Genomic DNA, 19,106 nt, shown 5'->3' with positions numbered 1-19,106 from the left:
AGCCAGTGACATTCCAGGTAATAGCAATTTATGAGGGCAAGCCTCCGATATTGAAACTAGAATGTCTTTTGCTCCTCTTGTGGTGGTCCTCTCAGATAGCTTGAAATCCAATGGCTGCTGAGGAACTCAGCATCCCAATGGATTGAGCGCTTAGAGCCTGATCATAAGGCCACTGAAGTCAATTTGCTTTAGATCAAATTCTTTACAAATACAGGTGTGAATGCAACATTTTCTTAGAAGGCTGTTTGCACCAATAATTGCAAAGTGTTTTAAAACACCAACATAATTCCCCAGCTTCTCTCCATGTACCCAAGTCTGACAACTACTCTTAAACAACTGAAATTGATAGTAGGAATGACCAATTCACTCAAAGTTCTCCAGAAAGGGCAGATGTAGGAGAAGGGGAAGATCCAGTTGCACCTCCTTCCATTATTCATTAAAATCAGTTCACCAGTTTTATTCTTTATTCATAAATTAACTTTGAGATTCAAAGAAGCAAATTGAGCTATTGGACACTGTCATTCTAGTGACCGCTATCACAAAACTTACCATGATGTTTTATGAAAGGCAAATCTTGTTCTAAACTGGCAATGCCATTAATATCCAAGGTGTAATACAGCAGCGGGAGGACTTTGAAACATAGAGGTGATAGACCACTGGGTTATTAAGCTTGGGCCTATACGGATGGATTGGATGCAGAGTGTAAGGATACTCTTCCTACATCTACCCTAGCTCCTGTTTCTGTTGTCGCTGGGCCTGCACCATCTGTTCCTGGCCTTGCTGCGTGGTCCTTTTAAATTTTAGCATCTGGATATTTTGAAGGGATTTGGGGGAGGGTCTTAATTCTCCTTCTTCCTTTTATTCACTTTTAATTTCTACATTTATATCTGTAACATTTTCTCTCCTACCACACAATCACCCACACAATTAAAAAAGGTTTCAGAGTAGCAGCCGTGTTAGTCTGTATCCACAAAGAGAAAAGGAGTACTTGTGGCACCTTAGAGACTAACAAATATATTTGAGCATAAGTTTTTGTGAGCTACAGCTCACTTCATCGGATGCATCACTTCTCTTCCCCCCCGGCCCCGATTGGCTCATATGATTTCTTTCCTTCCCAGGTTTGGGATTGAGGGCTAGATTCATAAGGACTTGATAGGCCTAATTTATGGTCTCTCTTGCTAAAGATTTACATCAGTGTAACTTTTCTAAATCAATGGAGTTATGCTGATGTGAATAGAGAATTGGACTCATGGTCCTTGTGACAATGAGTTGACAATCTAAGAGATGGACAAAGATCAAGCAATAACACTCTAGGAAACATACAGGATCGTGTTAAATTATAACTTAATTTTTTTTAATAAAGGGAAGTTGATGTTGGCTTAGCATTTGTAGGTTTCCTGGAAGAAGTAGGCTTGAATTCCAGGAGATTGAATGAAGAGACAGTTAAAGAGATTTTAGTGTCTGTAGGTAGGAAGGAAAAGTAGAGGGGGAGAAAGAAACTAACTGGAGCAGCGAGGTTGGCCTCCTGCATGAAGCAAAGCGTGAGAGAGCTGGAATGAGAGAAGAAACAAGAGCAGAGACTGAAGTTGTACAGAGCCTTGATGTGAGGACAAGAATCATCCCTTTGATCCCACAGAAAAGATGGAGCTAATATCACAAATGCAGGCTTAGTGAGACGGCACAGCCTTTACACAAAAGCTGTTAGTAGAAACTTTTTAAAGGTGTATTGTGACCATTGATGGCAGCAGGAGTTGCATGCAGAGATGAAGGGTATTAAAAGATGGGCCAGCATGGGAAAACAGATTTTAAAAAAGAACAGTTTCTAAAAAACAGTTTCCATTGCTATTAACTGTCTGTATTCTTTCTATTTGTGCAGAAGTACCTTCAATATAACAGGCTGAAACGGTAGTCTGGGGAGTTCTGTTGTAGTAACACAGTCAGTGTTGCTACAACATTTTATCCACCGATTTCTTGTGACACATCACATAATGCTTCACTGAGTTCTAGATAATGTCTTTTGACTTTCTATGTTTCCTCACTCTTTCCCCTGCCAAAAAAAAGCCTCAACCAGATTTGTCTGACAAAACTTACTCTAATAAATGTTTATATCCTACCTTTTGACCTCAAATGATTGACTTACATGTCTTGTAGGGGTGAAAGTAACTTAAAGGACTTACCAGTATGCAGGGTGGCTGGGGTCCTGGGCAAGGTTGTGGGGGGCAGCTCTGGGCCCCCGGAAGGGGTGTGGACTTGGGCAGAAGGGGCGGGGTTGGGGCCAGTTTTCCCCAGCCAGCCCTTCAGTGCCACCCGGCCTGCACCACCCGGGGCTCCGGTGGCGATTTAAAGGGCCTGGGGCTCTGGCTGCTTGGAGCTCTGGAGTAGCGGCAGCAGCTGCTGCGAGCGCTGGGGCTCCAGCGGCGATATAAAGGGCCTGGGGCTCAGGCTGCTGTCGGAAGCCCTGGGCCCTTTTAAGTTGCTGGGCCCCGGGGCAGCTGCCCCTTTTGGCTCCCTCCCCGCCCCCATCAGTGGTCCTGCCGGTACAGTTGGCTGTGTACTGGTGGCCACTTTCTTACTGTTATGCTGTACCGGACCAGCTTACTTTCACTTCTGGTGTCTTGCCTAGGCAAGAGGGTCACACTTACAAGGTCATAGTTACCAACTTTGCACCCTACCCCCCTCACTTTGGAAGAACTGGCACTATATTCTTGCCTGAGCTTAAAAATAATTTCTAAATTTCAGTGCGTGGTTCTGATAGCAGCTTACTGAGTTCCCTCATATTCCCTCAGTCTTGGGTTATTCTTCTCTGATGAATGAACATAGATCACTGCAATCAAACATAAATTTAATAGCATGGCTAGAATAAGTGGTTTCCCTCCTAATTTTAATCGATAACTCCTGCCCTCCCCTGTGTACTCAGTAATTATCTCTACTAGAGTGAAATACACTTACAAAGTAAACAACGTGCCTCTTAATTTTTTTTTGTCTCCTCCTCAGGATCCTGTGCCATACTTTAGAGATCTACTTTATTTTTAAACTTTCTCTCAACCCTTATGTTGTGGAAAGATTCTTCTGTGCCTACCCCCCTCCCTGCTGCCAAGTGTTGCGTTCTTTTTTCAAACATCCTCCCCCCAAATGAGGTGATTTTGCTAAAAAATGATTGATTCCTACTAGGAACTAGCATGCCAAGAAACGTTTTGTATGTAACTGATTTCAGAGATTTTTCTGCTGGAATAAACCTCTTAATGAGCTTCATTGTCTTCCTTGGTCCATTAGGTGCAGTCTATTTGCATGTGACTCTGTAAATCTTCCACTAGAGATCTAAATGGAAGAGACAGCATTCTGGAATATCCTATGGATTTGTGATGCTCTTGAAGGACTTTCAGAGTAAGCAGTTGTGTTAGGCTGTATCCGCAAAAAGAACAGGAGTACTTGTGGCACCTTAGAGACTAACAAATTTATTAGAGCATAAGCTTTCGTGAGCTACAGCTCACTTCATTTGTGTCCATAAATCAATGAATGGGTTATACTTATCCACATACAGCAAGTAGCTTTTTCTTTGTGACAGAAATAAATGGATAATCTTTGATTTTTAGTAATTAATGACTTAATATATCTTTACTGAACTGTTTTAGAACAATAGAAGAGAACATACAGAATGGGAGAAATGTGATTTCTCAGTCTCACACCTTAAGATCAAGTAAATTGTGTTGCTTCCAGAAGCCACGGGTACCAGAACTTTGTAGGGGCATGTAAAGTGTTCCCACTGGAGCAAAGATAGCTGTAGCAATGCACTCGCTGTAGGGTACCATACCTGAAACTCTCCTGTCTCTAAATGTGGAGTTCAAAATTGGGACCTCATTCTCCCCTGCAGGACACAACTCCCATTGAAATCAGTGGAGTTGCCTCTGTGGCAGAATGGGGCCCCTGATGCCATCTCAGTCCAGCAAAGCAGCAGTGAATAGTTTTCTCCCTCACCTTCCACACTGCGCATGAGGGTTGGAGCTGACTTAGTCTCTTTTGTATTTTCAACAAAAGTTGGACATATTGGGCAGCAATCAAATCCTCCATATGTTCAACACATTGACAGAAAACTATAAATTAACTTAATTTCCACATAGATTTCTTTCTGGTTCTGTTGGTTCGTCTCTGCTCTGTCCCATTTTCTTTTTCTTTCTTCAACTCATTTTCAGTTAAAGATTCTTATCTTTTATTCAACATCCTATTACATTTCTTTCTCAATTCTTCCATGTCTCTCTCCCTTTCATGGTGGTCAGTGTGCTTTCATTTAACTTTCTTCAATTTTATCCTCATCCAGCTATCCAAGCCTTCCTTTAATGACAATAGAGCCATCTTTGTGAGTGCTGCTTTGGGGACAGTGGATTGAAGTTGTGGTTGGTTCTCGGTGCTGGTAGTGGTTTCTGTGTGGTCGTACTTTCCTGCAGGGAGGGTTCCACCATGTGGGATCTCTACAGGTGTGGTTCCTTTGGCTGTACAGGTGAAGGGAAGTCCATACATCCGAGAAATTCTGAAAACTATATGACTTGATGAAGAGCTGTAGAGAGTGCAAGAAATGCGTAAGAATGCAGAGAGTCTGGTGATGCTCTCTAGAGTAAAGCAGGAGGATGCTTAAATAAATGAATGAAAAATCAGCTTAAACAGTAAAAACCTACTTTAGGCCCTGAGTCTTGAATGCCTGTCTTTGGCTGACAAGTGCACAAATTCACTTGATAGCAGAAATAGCCTTGGTTCTTTAAGAAAACAACTGCCATAGAGTAGAAGACAACTGTCTAAATTTTAGAGGGAGTTGCACCTTCAGAGTGTAAGTACTTGAATGAACATTCCTGAAGAAAAAGTTAAATGGCTTAGCTCAATTAGTTGATTAGTTTACATTGTTAAATCTGGTTTGGACAGCACAAAACTGAGGAAGCTTTCCTCAAAAACAGCTGCCAGAAATATTGTAGCTAATTGTGACTAAGAGCTATAGGCAGTGATGAGCTGCCAAAAGCTAAAGAACCGGTTCCTTCACTCGCTCCGGGTCTTCGGCGGCACTTCAGCGGCAGGTCCTTCACTCGCTCCGGGTCTTCGGCGGCACTTCAGCGGCAGGTCCTTCACTCGCTCCGGGTCTTCGGCGGCACTGAAGGATGTGCCGCCGAAGACCTGGAGCGAGTGAAGAACCCGCCGCCGAAGTGCTGCCGAAGACCCGAAGCGCCACCGGGTGAGTAAAAATTTAAAAAGGGATTCTCGGGAGCCTCCCCAGCTGAGAGCTCAGGCGGGCCAGACAGGATGGTCCCGCAGGCCTGATGTGGCCCACGGGCTGGAGTTTGCCCACCCCTTTAACAACCAGTTCTAAACCGGCTTCAAAATTTAACAACTGGTTCGTGCGAACCGGCTCCAGCTCACCACTGGCTATAGGATCACAATCAAGACTCGAAAGTACTAACAGACCTCTGACACATGCAGAGGTCTGTTACTACTCGAGTAAAGAGTATGCCAGTAGGGGATGGCACTGTGAGTTTTACAAGTGTGTACCTTCAATTTGGAGCTGAGAGGGGAGACTCCTCCACCTTGTTTCTATTGTCCAGTTAGAGCTTGCCTCTTTTGTCAGTGTAACTTACATCGCTTAGGGGGATGGCTTTTTCACACCCCTGAGCAGCTTAAGTTATACCAAAGTAAGCGCTAGTGTGCACAAGCTCCTTATGCCACTGAACAGGAATTTCTTGCCACCTATCGTTTGTGTAGAAGACAAAGGAGCAGCTAAAAAGGAAAGATTAGATGTTCAGGATGAGGTCCCAGCATTATGTTCCCAGATGCATGTTTAGTGCAGTATCCAAAAGAGGTGCAGGCTAGTGAAAGATTGCAGGAAAAAAAGGAAAGTGTGTGTGTGGGGGGGAAACAAAACCCACCACCACCCACAGATTCACTTCCACTGTATTTCTGTTGTGATTTTTTGTTCACAAGAATTTTCACAGAAAGCAAAAGTTTCAAATGTTCAGACAAATATATTTATGCAAGAATTCATGCGTCAAGTTCTAGCAAGGCCATCTTGATTTTTCTCCTAGTTATGAAAGCTTCAGTTATCTAGTCGGAGCAGAAACACCACTACCACACAGCACAAATAGTGAGAGCAACAAAAAGTTATGAACCACTCAGAGGCTGAATCATGTTAGCACAATAGGCCAGATTTTCAAAGGTATTTAAGCAACTAAAGATGCAGATAGGCACGCTTGAAAAATCCCATGAGGTGCTTAAATACCTTTGAAAATCTGGCCCATAGGATTTGAACAATTTGGAACAAAGAATCTGTGAAACTCAAAGTCTTGTCTTGTATGTCAACTATCCATAAACAGAAAGCTAGCTAAAACCATTGTATCATTTGGTTTTCCCTGCAGGAACAGGGCCTAGTTTTCTCATGAAGCCTAGGACACTATCAGTGTTGCCAACTCTCAAATTAGCATCACAAGTTTCATTATATTTGGAGGTTTTCTTAAAGCCCCAGCTCCTGGATTCATGTGATTAAGTTAGAATCTTATCTTTCATTTAAAAAACCCTAAAAAAGAAATGTCTAGCCCTTGTGGTTTCTGAGGCTTGAAAATGTGTCTTGAGTGTACCCTAAAGTCTCAAACCAGAAGACAAACAAAAATTAGTCAAATTTATTATCATTTAAAAAAATCTCATGATTTTGAGGCCTGACTGTGATTTTTGAATGCTTAGGGTTGCAGATCCTGTTCTCTTTGCAAGAACTAAAGCCTATCTCCTATGGGCTAGGGATTAGTAGCATTGGAGCTAAGATTAGCTTTCTCTGTTAGGGCCTGATCTTGTGTCCTTTGAAGTCAGTGCAAACTCGCATTGGACTTGAGTGGTGCAGGATCAGACCCTTAGTTCACTAGTTTAAATTAGAAGACAATGCAATGAAAATCGTTTTCACTTAAATGATTCACTCTTTAATCTCACCAAGAGAACCCCCATGGCCTATACTGGGCAGATAAGGAATTGATGCTCTTTACAGCACAAGCTTACTGTAATTACCAAGGTACTCAGCAGAAATGCACCTCCATACAGAGCCTTAATTCGGAGACTTCAATGAAGCAATGACAGTTTACACCACATGAGGATCTGCCTCAGATCAGTGCCCCTTTAAAAATAAAGTAAAATAAAAACACAACACACAATCTAACCAATTCTTGTGGCTATTCTGATTACATAAATTTTTTTTACATTTGATGTTTTCCAAACAGAGCAACACACCCAGAGTTTAATTGACTGAAAAGGGAGATTTGACACATATGAAAAAGTAATATGGGAAGAAAGCTTACATCATGTTAGACTATTAATTCAACTCATTAGTCTGCAACATGCTCGTATCTGCCAGGCCATGGTTAACAGACAGTTTATGAAACTCGGAATGCAATTAAGTTTCAGAGGAAGCACAGTTGGAGGCTGTGGCAGTTTCTATAGCAACCCAAAGGCTCAGGACTAGGAACAGGAGATTAATTTAAAGACCAGATAAGTACATAAGTACAGCTCTCATCTACCATTTTTTTTTACCTCCAAACGTGCAACATATTATACAATTAAAAACCAAGTAATATAGTAATGCAGTCAGAACATCTTTCTCATGTTCTATTTGTCATTTTCTAGAGTGACAATAACCATTTGCAACATGCTATTTTTAAAATAAAATTTTGACTTAATTCTACAATCAGCTCAATCACCTAAAATTCATTAATTAGTTCAGTCAAAATTCTTCAGAAAAGTTTAGAAGGAAGCTATAAAATATGAAACATGACACATAATAAAAAGGGTTTGCTGATGCCAACGTGTTGTGCTTATGAACAAACCATCTTGACACATTATTCTGGATTATATTTTCAGGTCATGTTTTGAAAGCCTCAGGAAGGGGAAGGGCAAGAGAGAGGAAAATTTATGTAATCACCAGACATTTTTTATGCTCTTTAAATGTCTTGTTTAATTTAAGGAACCTCATCTAATCTTGCTTGTGTCACTTAAAAGCCCTTTTCAAACAACCTGCCATTACGACAACTATTTTTAAACACTTACTGACTCACTATAGAAAAGTACATCAACACAAAACTTTCTTCTTATCATAGAGGTTTGTTTTTAACCAGCTGGAGATAAAGCAATATCATCCCTGTGAAATCTTATTAATGCACCAGTAATAAATTTGTCATCTTCTGCTACATCCTCCACTTTGTCCAAATAAACTAGGTTGCATATCACTAGATCTGCATTTAAAAAAAACAAACAAACTACCACACCTCTTCAGCCAATCAGTGAATTTATATTGTTTATAAGTAACTCAGGAGGATATTCTCATGCAGTCCTAATATAAACTCTCCGGGGCTATTCCAAAAACCATTCAAGTCAATTTGAGTCTTTACACCAACTTCAATAGTCTCTGCATCATGCCCTCTACAGGTAACCACCACTTACCTACTTTGTTCTGTCTGAATATTTACAATTTGTGGGTCTTTGAAACTTATACCCAGTAGAGTTGTTTTTGCTCTTCTTTAAAAACAGTAAATGGGAAAGAGAGGTGTATCTCTATGCATGCTATGACAACAATGAAACTGCTACCATGTACTATACTGTTTGCCCCAATGTATCTGTGTCTTGCAAGTGGACTTACTATATTATACACCTGGTCAGCATTTGGCCCATATTTGTGTCTATGTATTAGTCTCCTCTGAAACATGTTTCGAGCACGTGCTTTGATTTGGCTGTCCAATCCAGAATGGGCTTCCTAATAATTGATTTCCTCACAGGTGGGCTAGCATGTAAACAATGTTATGTGAGCCATAATCGCTGTAGCCATTCTAGTATGGACTAGCCGTAAGTTTCAGCATTTGGTTAGGTTTTTGACTCACTCTACGGAATGTCACAGTGAAGAAAATGTCCCAGTTACTATGACTTCCGTTTGTCCATGACTTCCACGCAGGAAGGTGTAGCCATAGGTGGGTTGCTGGCCTAGTGCAGAGGGGAGGCTCTGTAGGGTGACTGTCAAAGAGTGAGCTCCCACTGCAGCAACAGCTCCTGTCCCCCACAGAACTCAGCCTGGCTTCCCACTTCAGGTGGTGTGAGCTGGTGCACAAGGTTGTAGTCCCACACAGGTTTCATGGATTCCAAGGCCAAATATTAGCAAGTAGCACTGCAACCATTTGTACCAGGTCACAAAGCCATGACTCAAATTTGTCCCACTACCGCCCCGCCCCAAGCGCCTGTCATGATGATGGTGTGGCTGGGCCAGACCAGAATGGTGCTATGCTCCTGGGTGCCAGGTAACAGTGCCAGAGCGGGGAGCCATGAGCCAGCCCCGTGGAACACAGGAGCTGCTGCTGCACAGGGTGAATGTGGGTCAGGCTTGTGCTCCGGCCAGCCCCTCCCCTGAGGTGTCACCTCTTCCATGTGCTGGGATGAGGGTCGCAGTGCCAGGCAGAGGATGCTGCTGAAGGTGAGTGGGGCGAGGAGGTGATGGTGGTGGCAGTGTTGAGGGAGAAGGACATGGGGCTGCTAGGATTTTAAAGAGATTTTGTTGAATTTCATTTGTCAGGGCATTTTTTAATCAAAAATCACAGAGCAGGCACAGTAAATTTAGTACAAGTCAAGGGTTTAGTGACTGCTTCATAAGTTTTGATTGAAAAAAAAATGCCCCGTCAAATCTGCAGCCCTACTCTGAGGGTCAGTGTCTGCCCTATTTCTGTCTGGAGAAACGCACACGAAGTGACAGCGCTTTGTTTGCAGGCTTGGGCTGTATCCGTAGGGGCTCCGAATGAAGGCCATACCTACCTGTTTCTGGATGTTGAGAGCTGAACATCTGTTTAAATACAGTTGCCAGAATTCATAGAATCATAGAATATCAGGGTTGGAAGGGACCCCAGAAGGTCATCTAGTCCAACCCCCTGCTCGAAGCAGGACCAATTCCCAGTTAAATCATCCCAGCCAGGGCTTTGTCAAGCCTGACCTTAAAAACCTCTAAAGAAGGAGATTCTACCACCTCCCTAGGTAACGCATTCCAGTGTTTCACCACCCTCTTAGTGAAAAAGTTTTTCCTAATATCCAATCTAAACCTCCCCCACTGCAACTTGAGACCATTACTCCTCGTTCTGTCATCTGCTACCATTGAGAACAGTCTAGAGCCATCCTCTTTGGAACCCCCTTTCAGGTAGTTGAAAGCAGCTATCAAATCCCCCCTCATTCTTCTCTTCTGCAGACTAAACAATCCCAGCTCCCTCAGCCTCTCCTCATAAGTCATGTGTTCCAGACCCCTAATCACTTTTGTTGCCCTTCGCTGGACTCTCTCCAATTTATCCACATCCTTCTTGTAGTGTGGGGCCCAAAACTGGACACACTACTCCAGATGAGGCCTCACCAATGTCGAATAGAGGGGAACGATCACGTCCCTCGATCTGCTCGCTATGCCCCTACTTATACATCCCAAAATGCCATTGGCCTTCTTGGCAACAAGGGCACACTGCTGACTCATATCCAGCTTCTCGTCCACTGTCACCCCTAGGTCCTTTTCCGCAGAACTGCTGCCTAGCCATTCGGTCCCTAGTCTGTAGCTGTGCATTGGGTTCTTCCGTCCTAAGTGCAGGACCCTGCACTTATCCTTATTGAACCTCATCAGATTTCTTTTGGCCCAATCCTCCAATTTGTCTAGGTCCTTCTGTATCCTATCCCTCCCCTCCAGCGTATCTACCACTCCTCCCAGTTTAGTATCATCCGCAAATTTGCTGAGAGTGCAATCCACACCATCCTCCAGATCATTTATGAAGATATTGAACAAAACCGGCCCCAGGACCGACCCTTGGGGCACTCCACTTGATACCGGCTGCCAACTAGACATTGATCACTACCTGTTGAGCCCGACAATCTAGCCAGCTTTCTACCCACCTTATAGTGCATTCATCCAGCCCATACTTCCTTAACTTGCTGACAAGAATACTGTGGGAGACCATGTCAAAAGCTTTGCTAAAGTCAAGAAACAATACATCCACTGCTTTCCCTTCATCCACAGAACCAGTAATCTCATCATAAAAGGCGATTAGATTAGTTCTCAATGAAGATTAAAAAAATTGCACTGCAGCTGTACAGCACACCCCACCCCACTGTTGTTTAGCTGCGCTATAGAATGTGGAGCAGCCCCTGTGCTTAGACTCCCCTGCTCCATCTTCTTGGGTGAATGGGGGTTGTCTTCCTCTAGCTAAGGCTGAGAGGCCTGCTCCAAAGTTGGTATCTCCATGTGGATCCTGGGGAAATCTACATGGCTGCACTGGAATTTTGGTACTAGAGAGATTGCCCCTGGGCAAAGAGTGAGGAGGAAGGAGTGGGACTGCACTGATAAGAGAATACAGCCTGTGCCTATGTTGTCTTTCTGACCCTTAGTCACACTTAATGGGGCTGGTATGGGAACTCCTGGTGAGACACACAGGTACAGCAGTGACTTTATGCCATACACTCACATTCTCTGCCCTAAAGGGCATGGCTAGGGTGCCTCTCTGCTAAGGCTATTCCTGCAGGCTCAAAATGGCTTTTTGGGGTTGTATGTTAGAGCAGTCTCAGAGCTGTTTTAACTTCTACTGGGGTTAAACTGGCCCCAGACTGCCACACAATGCAGGATCCCTAAGAAGCTATGAATTATTTATTTGTATTCCAATAGCACCTAAGAGTCCTAGTCATGCGCTGGGATCCCATTGTGCTAGGTGCTATACCAATACAGAACAAAAAGATGGTCCCTGCTCCAAAAGCCATACGATTTAGGTGTAAGACCAGAGACAACAGTTAGATACAGACAAATGAGGGGCAGAGGGGAGAGTACAAGGCAACGCCCCAGGAACCAGAACTTGGCATTTTTCCCAAGATGCAATGGAATTCTGTTTTAGTGGCAGAATTCACCATTTTGTTGCAACAAAGCACCTGGCATGGTTTTCCTTCTCCCTGCCTCACCAACCAGGACCTCTCTTTGGGTGTTTCTTGCTCTTCAGCTTTCGCTACCAGGGGAACTGATTGGATCACCTGCATATACACCATGTCTATTACCAATAAAGGGGCAGAGAACCAGTGATATTTCTTTTCTAAGGCTATCAGTCTGCCCAGAGGAAACCCAATAACTCTTCTTTGTTGTACCCACTCTGATACTTCTTTAAAGAAATTTATGTTCAAACCTAGACTCTTTTTTTGGGAGTTGGAAAGATGATCTATAGAATAGTCAACATTAATATGCTTTTTAGAGGAACCAGACCTAATTTAGTTCTTATTGTCCCATTTTAAATATTTATTCCTACTTCTTTCCAGTGGCCATTAACTGAAGGTTTTGACCCATGCTCTAACTAGGCAAGTAATTTTACACATCCTTAGCAGGGTACAGTGGAAATGAGCATAGACTCTCTCTATTAATATCTATCCTTACACAAACAAAATGTATTTTCAGTTCTTCAGTTAATGAAGCACTGTGGGAACTAGGCAGGGAAGGGCTTGGGAATAACTCTACAAGGAAGAAATCTAAATGTTTGTTGGCAAAAGCTGCATAATGCAATAAGTTTGCTTGGTAAGAGCCAACAATAACAAGGACCTGGACAGCTTAAATAAAAAGAGGCACTGAAATTTTACATGCTGCCTGGATACAGAGAAATCCCAAACATCATTTCAAAGAATGCTTAATTTTTGTTTTATTGCAGTCAAAGTACTTGGGGAGAGAGGAGGGGAAGAGGAACTAGAATCCCAAATGGACTGTGGGAAAGCTCTTGTATTTCTCTTAGTTTAGTTCCAAATTTTCAATAAGAAATCTATCCTTTTCTTGCTACATCAGACTGCAGTAATAATAATAATAATTAATAAAGCATGTGTTGGCTCAAAGTCAGCAAGAATCAGTGTCTTAGCATCTATCACTATCAAACTTTAATAAAAGTTGCCCTAGAAGCAGCTGAGTATCGTTATAAATTGAGACTGCAATCAAACTTAATGTGCATCACCATTATAAGGATTTCAAAGGAATACATTCATTAAGGAGCACTAATTACTTTTACAATATATGTTAGAATTTTTTGTGCTCAAGGCAAGAGTTTTACAGGATTAAATGTGCTCGTCTGGATAGAATATGGACATTTAAACTGTTATATAATAGGGGTGTTGCAACTTGTGGACTTCTAGTACATACTAAAAGCAACTGCATACAAACAGTGTTGCCAGGTCCATGAAGGCAATGAACAGTTTTTTTTGGAGAAACTACCAAAAGGGAAAAAAAGGCAATATAGTGACGTAGCGCATTCTCCTTTCAAAAAAGGACCTTTTAGTTCTGATCCATAGATCGGTTTCAGAGTAGCAGCCATGTTAGTCTCTATTCGCAAAAAGAAAAGGAGTACTTGTGGCACCTTAGAGACTAACCAATTTATTTGAGCATAAGCATAAGCTTTCGTGAGCTACAGCTCACTTCATCTTTTTTCATGGTCTGTGTGTATATAAATCTCCTCACTGTATTTTCCACTTTATGCATCCGATGAAGTGAGCTGTAGCTCACGAAAGCTTATGCTCAAATAAATTGGTTAGTCTCTAAGGTGCCACAAGACTCCTTGATCCATAGATCAACGCTTTTCACTTACTTGTGACCTCTTATTAATCAGTCCCATCTCAAGCCTTGCAGTATCAGTCCTTATGGAGTCATAAGGTGATCTTGAGTATACTGGTGAAAATCCATGGGGCAGTCGAGCTATGGCAATTTACACCAGCTGACTATTTGCTCCATGGAGTTACTCTAAATTTATACTGGTACAAGGGAGCTCAGAATCTGGCCCAAGATTTGTAAGTGAATTAGATCTATTAGAATTGTGACTGTCTTGTGTAAGACTAAGAACACTCAAACTATTCCTAAAGACCTTGCCATATATAAAACTGTCATTGGGCTACTTGAATACTATTAGATCCTAATATTTCTGCCTACTTAATGGAAACAAAGATGGGGAAAAAATGAAGACACTTAGTGTCATTGATGGTGCCAATGGAAAGATACCTATGTGCTTCAGATCAGCTCCCAAAAGAGGAACTGGAGGAAATTTGGGTTTAGGACTTGCAATGCATTATATACGCTGAACACCTTGATGGAGGAGAAACATAACTAGTGCACCTTGTCTTTTGAATGTTAAATTAAAACTAGCATTGATGCCATCTGGCACTGTTGCTTTAACTCAGGAGGTGCCACTTAAATAGGCTTCTTCAATTTTTTTAATGTTGTCTGGGCCAGAACAAACATTTTAAGCATAACAGGGATGCAGCATGAGTCATGTTTGTACATATGATTGATTCATCTGTCTACATCCAAAGCTGAAACAGGAGAGTTTGCTTTGGGAATGATTTTTGTTTCTAGACCATAAAACACTTATTTAAGGTTACATTCTAGAACTATGTTCAGCCTTAGAGTACTCTATATTGCTACAAATTAACTAAGGAAGTCCAGGAATTCATGCAGTTTGCCAGTAGACAGTAGAGCTCTTTGCCTGACGATTATCTTCCACTCTCTCTTTCTTTGTATTTTATTAAGTAAAAGGCTGAGCTACACATTTCAAACTCTAAGAATATATGTGACCAAGTTACCTTTGCACCAAGTGCTAAGTACAGCCTTGTTTCTCTTGGATTGCTCTTTCCAAGAACCAATTCATAATATGTGCTGATAATATAATAATATAAGTTAATAGGGAGCAAGGAAGTTGCTAGTACATGCATTAGCCTACCCAATTAGACTTGAAATAAGTCTAGATAGCTAGCTGGGCTTTTCTATTCAATACACTTTACAACAGTTAATGCTCGTCAAGGTCAATTTGTTAAGTCCGTCATATGAATGCAACAATTAAATATATCAATCTTCATACCTGGAAGATAAAAGTGAAGAAAATTATATCATATGTGGCATTAGGAAAAATGGTTCATTTTTGGTTGCTGAGTCCAAAAATAAATCAATAATGCTGTCATGAGTTGGTTTTGCTGGGTCCAAACATAATATGTATCATATTTTGTTAACTGGTCACTTTGGAAACATTTTTGTGGTATTGGAACAGTGCATAAAAACCTGAAATACCCACAAAGGTAGAAAAGAAATATGAATACAAATAAAATTAGTTTAGTTAAGAAAATAATCAAATGAAGAAACAGTTATCTTACTATTTCATGGTGATGTGTGGTATGTTGAGTGACATAAAATAACAAATTAATATCCTAAGAAGGAACAACTGTGATAAAGTCCTTTAATTAAAATTATTCAGATAAATTTAATCAGAACACATCTTTAATGTAGCATTACACCTTTTCCTACACAATACCGTGTGGGACTGATTGTCTTTCTTCTCCCCTCCCAAGTGTCTGGCAAAAAATAGTAACAACTAGATCAGTATATGACTCTAATTTTCTCTTATCTGATCTTCAGTAGTGTGTGCTTCAAGGGTGCATATAAATACGGATCAGGTCTTTCACTCTTTTCCCTACTGCATTAAAAGAGGAAGTGCTCTCATTGTCTGATACTGGTGAAATTAGCTAGTTTTTTAAAATCTGTGATGGTTTCTGCAAAATGTGAAATTGGTTTTGTTTGTCTGCCAGGAACAGTGTTCCACTGAGACCCTATTTCCCTTCCATTTTCTTAAGCAAACTGATCAAATAACTTGGTTACTTCAGAAATCTGTTTTGTCCTTTGATTTAACGATATTCACTCATAATTAGTTGAACACCACACCCGGTGCTCCTGAGAGTAAATATCAGATTCTCTGGACTGTGCACAATTTGATACTTGACACTAGTGCATAATGAGGAAGTAAATATGTGCAAGCACGCATGGACACACACACACGCAATCAGTGGCAGGTACAGTAATGTGGTGATCAGAAAATCCACTAAATTAAAATAATTTCACATGAAAGGAGAAACTTCTTTAGTATTTCTTGGCACAGTTGCAGAACGTTGGCAGGCTTTTATGCCTTTCTGGTAATTTAAGGAGGGGAAAGTTATATATTGACAATATTGACAGTTGAGTCACTGAAGCACATCTAGGTCTGGTTCCTGCTGAGGTGAACTATGCAGGAATAACATTTAAGCTTGCAGTCCTGAAATGTAATGAAGTAGAAATTCCTGATAGTTTAAATACAATAGGCTAGCACTAATGTAGAACCTTGACCTGAATGTGACTTCAGAGTTACTGTGCCTTTTCTATTAATTTGTATGAGAGATGGGTATACAGTATGCCAGTACACACATTCATGGTATAATTCCTTCACAATAGATCCTGCTGCTGGCTGGAAAAGTAGCTACTGAGCAACACACACAATATTGGTTTCTTACACAATGTTACACCTGCCATGTGGTATACTGATGAGTTCACATGGCAAGTCTTCTGAAGTTAAATGCAATTATAACATAATTGGAATTACAAAATGTGATTATACTGACAAGTCTATTTTAAAACAAACAAGCAACCTTGTTAAATGGAGTCAATATTCATCAGATGTAACACTAGTTTGTATTTAAAAAAAAAAAAACAGCTAAACCAAAGCATTTCCGTAAAAAACCAAACACTTTAGAAAGCATCTACATTCATAGTTAAGGTACCACTTTGGAAACTATGGAAAATGCAGTTAATATCACCCAAGCAACTTTAACTGTGCCTTCAGATCTCCATGGTGAAAGCAATCAGAGATGGAAACAGCCTTATCCATCCATTACACTAGTTCCTCTCTTCCATGACTAGCAAAAGTTCAACTCTTTTAACTAGTTGAACCGTGTGGTACTTGTGCAGACTCCAAGCTTTTTCTGGTAATACACAGCCTGTGGAAAGATATAAGTTTACAAATTCCTGATAAGACAACCAGGTCTACTGTTCACAAAGATTCCATGTGCTACTAATTATGCAAGTGTCATAAGGTATAGAGTTAATGTATCGGGGGAGATTCTTGTGGCACAAAAGGGGGTTAGGCACTCAATTTATGACTTTCCATTAGGTTTTGATGCCAAACTCCCCTAGCCCTTTTGAAAAATCTCATTCCCTATATATGTACAAACCTTCTAAGGGGCAATCATGACAAGAGATTTATATGGAAAAAATAGAGCTCACTTTGGAGACAGTATTGGAGTAATGTACCTATGAAAGCATTAATTTGCTTTCCCACAGTTTCAAATGCTTTGTTTTGTTTTAAAGTTGATGAATTTCTGTGCTTTCATGAAGATTTTTTTTCCATTTAAATATTCTTAGGGTTTTCTTTTGCTTTTTTCAACAGAGGTTGCTGGCATATATGAAAAATTAATTCCAATTTAAAGGGTTGTGTTGGTTTTTTTTGGCGGGTGAAGGGGGTTTGGCCTGGGAACTTTTTTGTTTTTCAAAAATAGTTTACGAATTTCTCAGTAACAGAAGAGCTGGCAGACATAAATAACACAGGGACTCTAGTGGATCTCAGAACTGGAAGCTGTGCAGGGATGGAATGTATTCCAATCCAGACTGCTTCCTCTCCTTGCACTCTCCCAAACATTCTTCCCAAACCTGTGTAGTTTTCCTAGTTCTTCCAGACAGGAGTCCCTTGTCTCCAAAGTGATTCCTTGTCTGTCACTTCTCACCATGGCTATCCTCACCTATTCCAAGCAGATTTCATACAATTTTGTTGGTTACAGGCATACCAAGCAGTGTATGATACATATCGTATATCATGTTCTTAATTTTTTTCTTTAAATTGTGCTTGTTTTGGTATTTATGCAAAGACCTGTTACTATCTAGCTTCTTGCTGTCACCCCTTGCCCCCCTGCCGAAAAGTCAGTTATACTCCACTAGTGTAGCACAGCGAGATCAATTCTTGATTTTATAGGTGAAGCATTGTGAGAGAACTTCTCAAAGGTAGGTAACAAGAAGAGTTTGAATTCCCATATCTTCAAAATACCTTGTGTAATTTGTTTGAAACTTACCAGAAACATTCTATCCTGAGAAAGGGTCTGTTGTTTGAAGTTTCAAGTAGATGGGTCTGATTTTGAGTGGATTGAAAGTTGGTTTTAAGATGAAATTAGCTTCAACCTTAGCTTAAAAAGAGCCTAGCACCTCTCAACAGTATGGACTTCATGATAATGTTGCATATTTGAAATTTGCCTCAGCACAATTCTGTGGAGAACTAGGGATCATATTGTTGTTATGATGATACAATCTGAGTTTTCTGTACAAATCTCTGAAGTTACAATGAAATGAGATCCATGTATGTTATCTCAAGGTCTAAAAAGTATTTTTTTTTCTGTTTGCGGGAGTGGGGAAGGAGCAAGATGGAAGGAAAATTTAACACAAAGCCAAAGTATATTTTAAAATACATCCCCCAAAAAAGGGAATTTAGAATGAAAACAGCCCCATTTAATTAGGTCATTACAACAAAGCTTGTTTTGAGGTTCATAACAGTGTTATCTTGCTTATGTGCAGCAACAGTGAGACAAACTGTGCTCACAGATTTAGCTCAGTTTCAAGTTCTCTCTCACTTGGCACAATGCTGTGATTCAATTTTCACACATTGGATGGGTACTTTTTTTTAATTTAAAAACAGTTTCCATTAATTAAAAAAAACATAGATTTTTTTTCATTTTTTTTTTAAAGCTTACTTTTACAAACTTTTGGCCAAATTCAAACTGACAGTATCTCACTAAATTTCTTATGAACTTAGACATTTTATGACTTGGCAAGGTGGCATTGTATTATGAGAAGTTCAGAAAGGCTGTCCGCATCAAGTCTCATTTAAATCAGAAGGGAAAAGATGGCAAAAGCAAAAATACTTTGCGAGTAACAATTTGTAGTAAACTTTGACAACTTCAGTGATACTTAAATATCTTTTTCTAATCCCAGTATTTAATTGTGGTGGTAGATGCTAAACATCTATCTTTGAACGTTTGGTTATTTTTTATAAATCCATGTTTTTTCAGGATTGTAATTATAATGTCACCCTCTTCTCAGTCAAACCAATATAGACCTCTGCTTAAACTCTCTCAAACTCCACTTGTTTAATAACAAGTAATCCCAACAGCTAACGGGTACTCCTGAATTCTAATGTCACTAATTTATAATGCAAGTAGAGCATTGGCAAACGAATTTACAC

General features: G+C 40.6%; 1 protein-coding gene and 1 long non-coding RNA gene across 7 annotated transcripts in view; one reads left to right on the top strand and one right to left on the bottom strand.

Annotated features, from left to right (window-relative positions):
- FAM13C (family with sequence similarity 13 member C) overlaps positions 1-19,106 on the top strand; it is a 199,984-nt gene that overhangs the window by 24,252 nt on the left and 156,626 nt on the right. The gene's annotated exons all lie outside the window — the stretch shown is intronic.
- The window catches only part of LOC140914767 (uncharacterized), a 73,098-nt gene continuing 57,457 nt past the window's right edge, over positions 3,466-19,106 (bottom strand). Inside the window, exon 2 of the long non-coding RNA XR_013636073.1 lies at positions 3,466-4,552. This is a non-coding gene — a long non-coding RNA (uncharacterized LOC140914767). The remainder of the gene's footprint in view (positions 4,553-19,106) is intronic.

Source organism: Lepidochelys kempii, chromosome 7, assembly GCF_965140285.1.
Source record: "Lepidochelys kempii isolate rLepKem1 chromosome 7, rLepKem1.hap1, whole genome shotgun sequence".
Taxonomy (NCBI): domain Eukaryota; kingdom Metazoa; phylum Chordata; order Testudines; family Cheloniidae; genus Lepidochelys; species Lepidochelys kempii.
The sequence above is the reverse complement of the archived record's forward strand: the minus strand, read 5'-3'. Positions and strand labels throughout refer to the sequence as shown.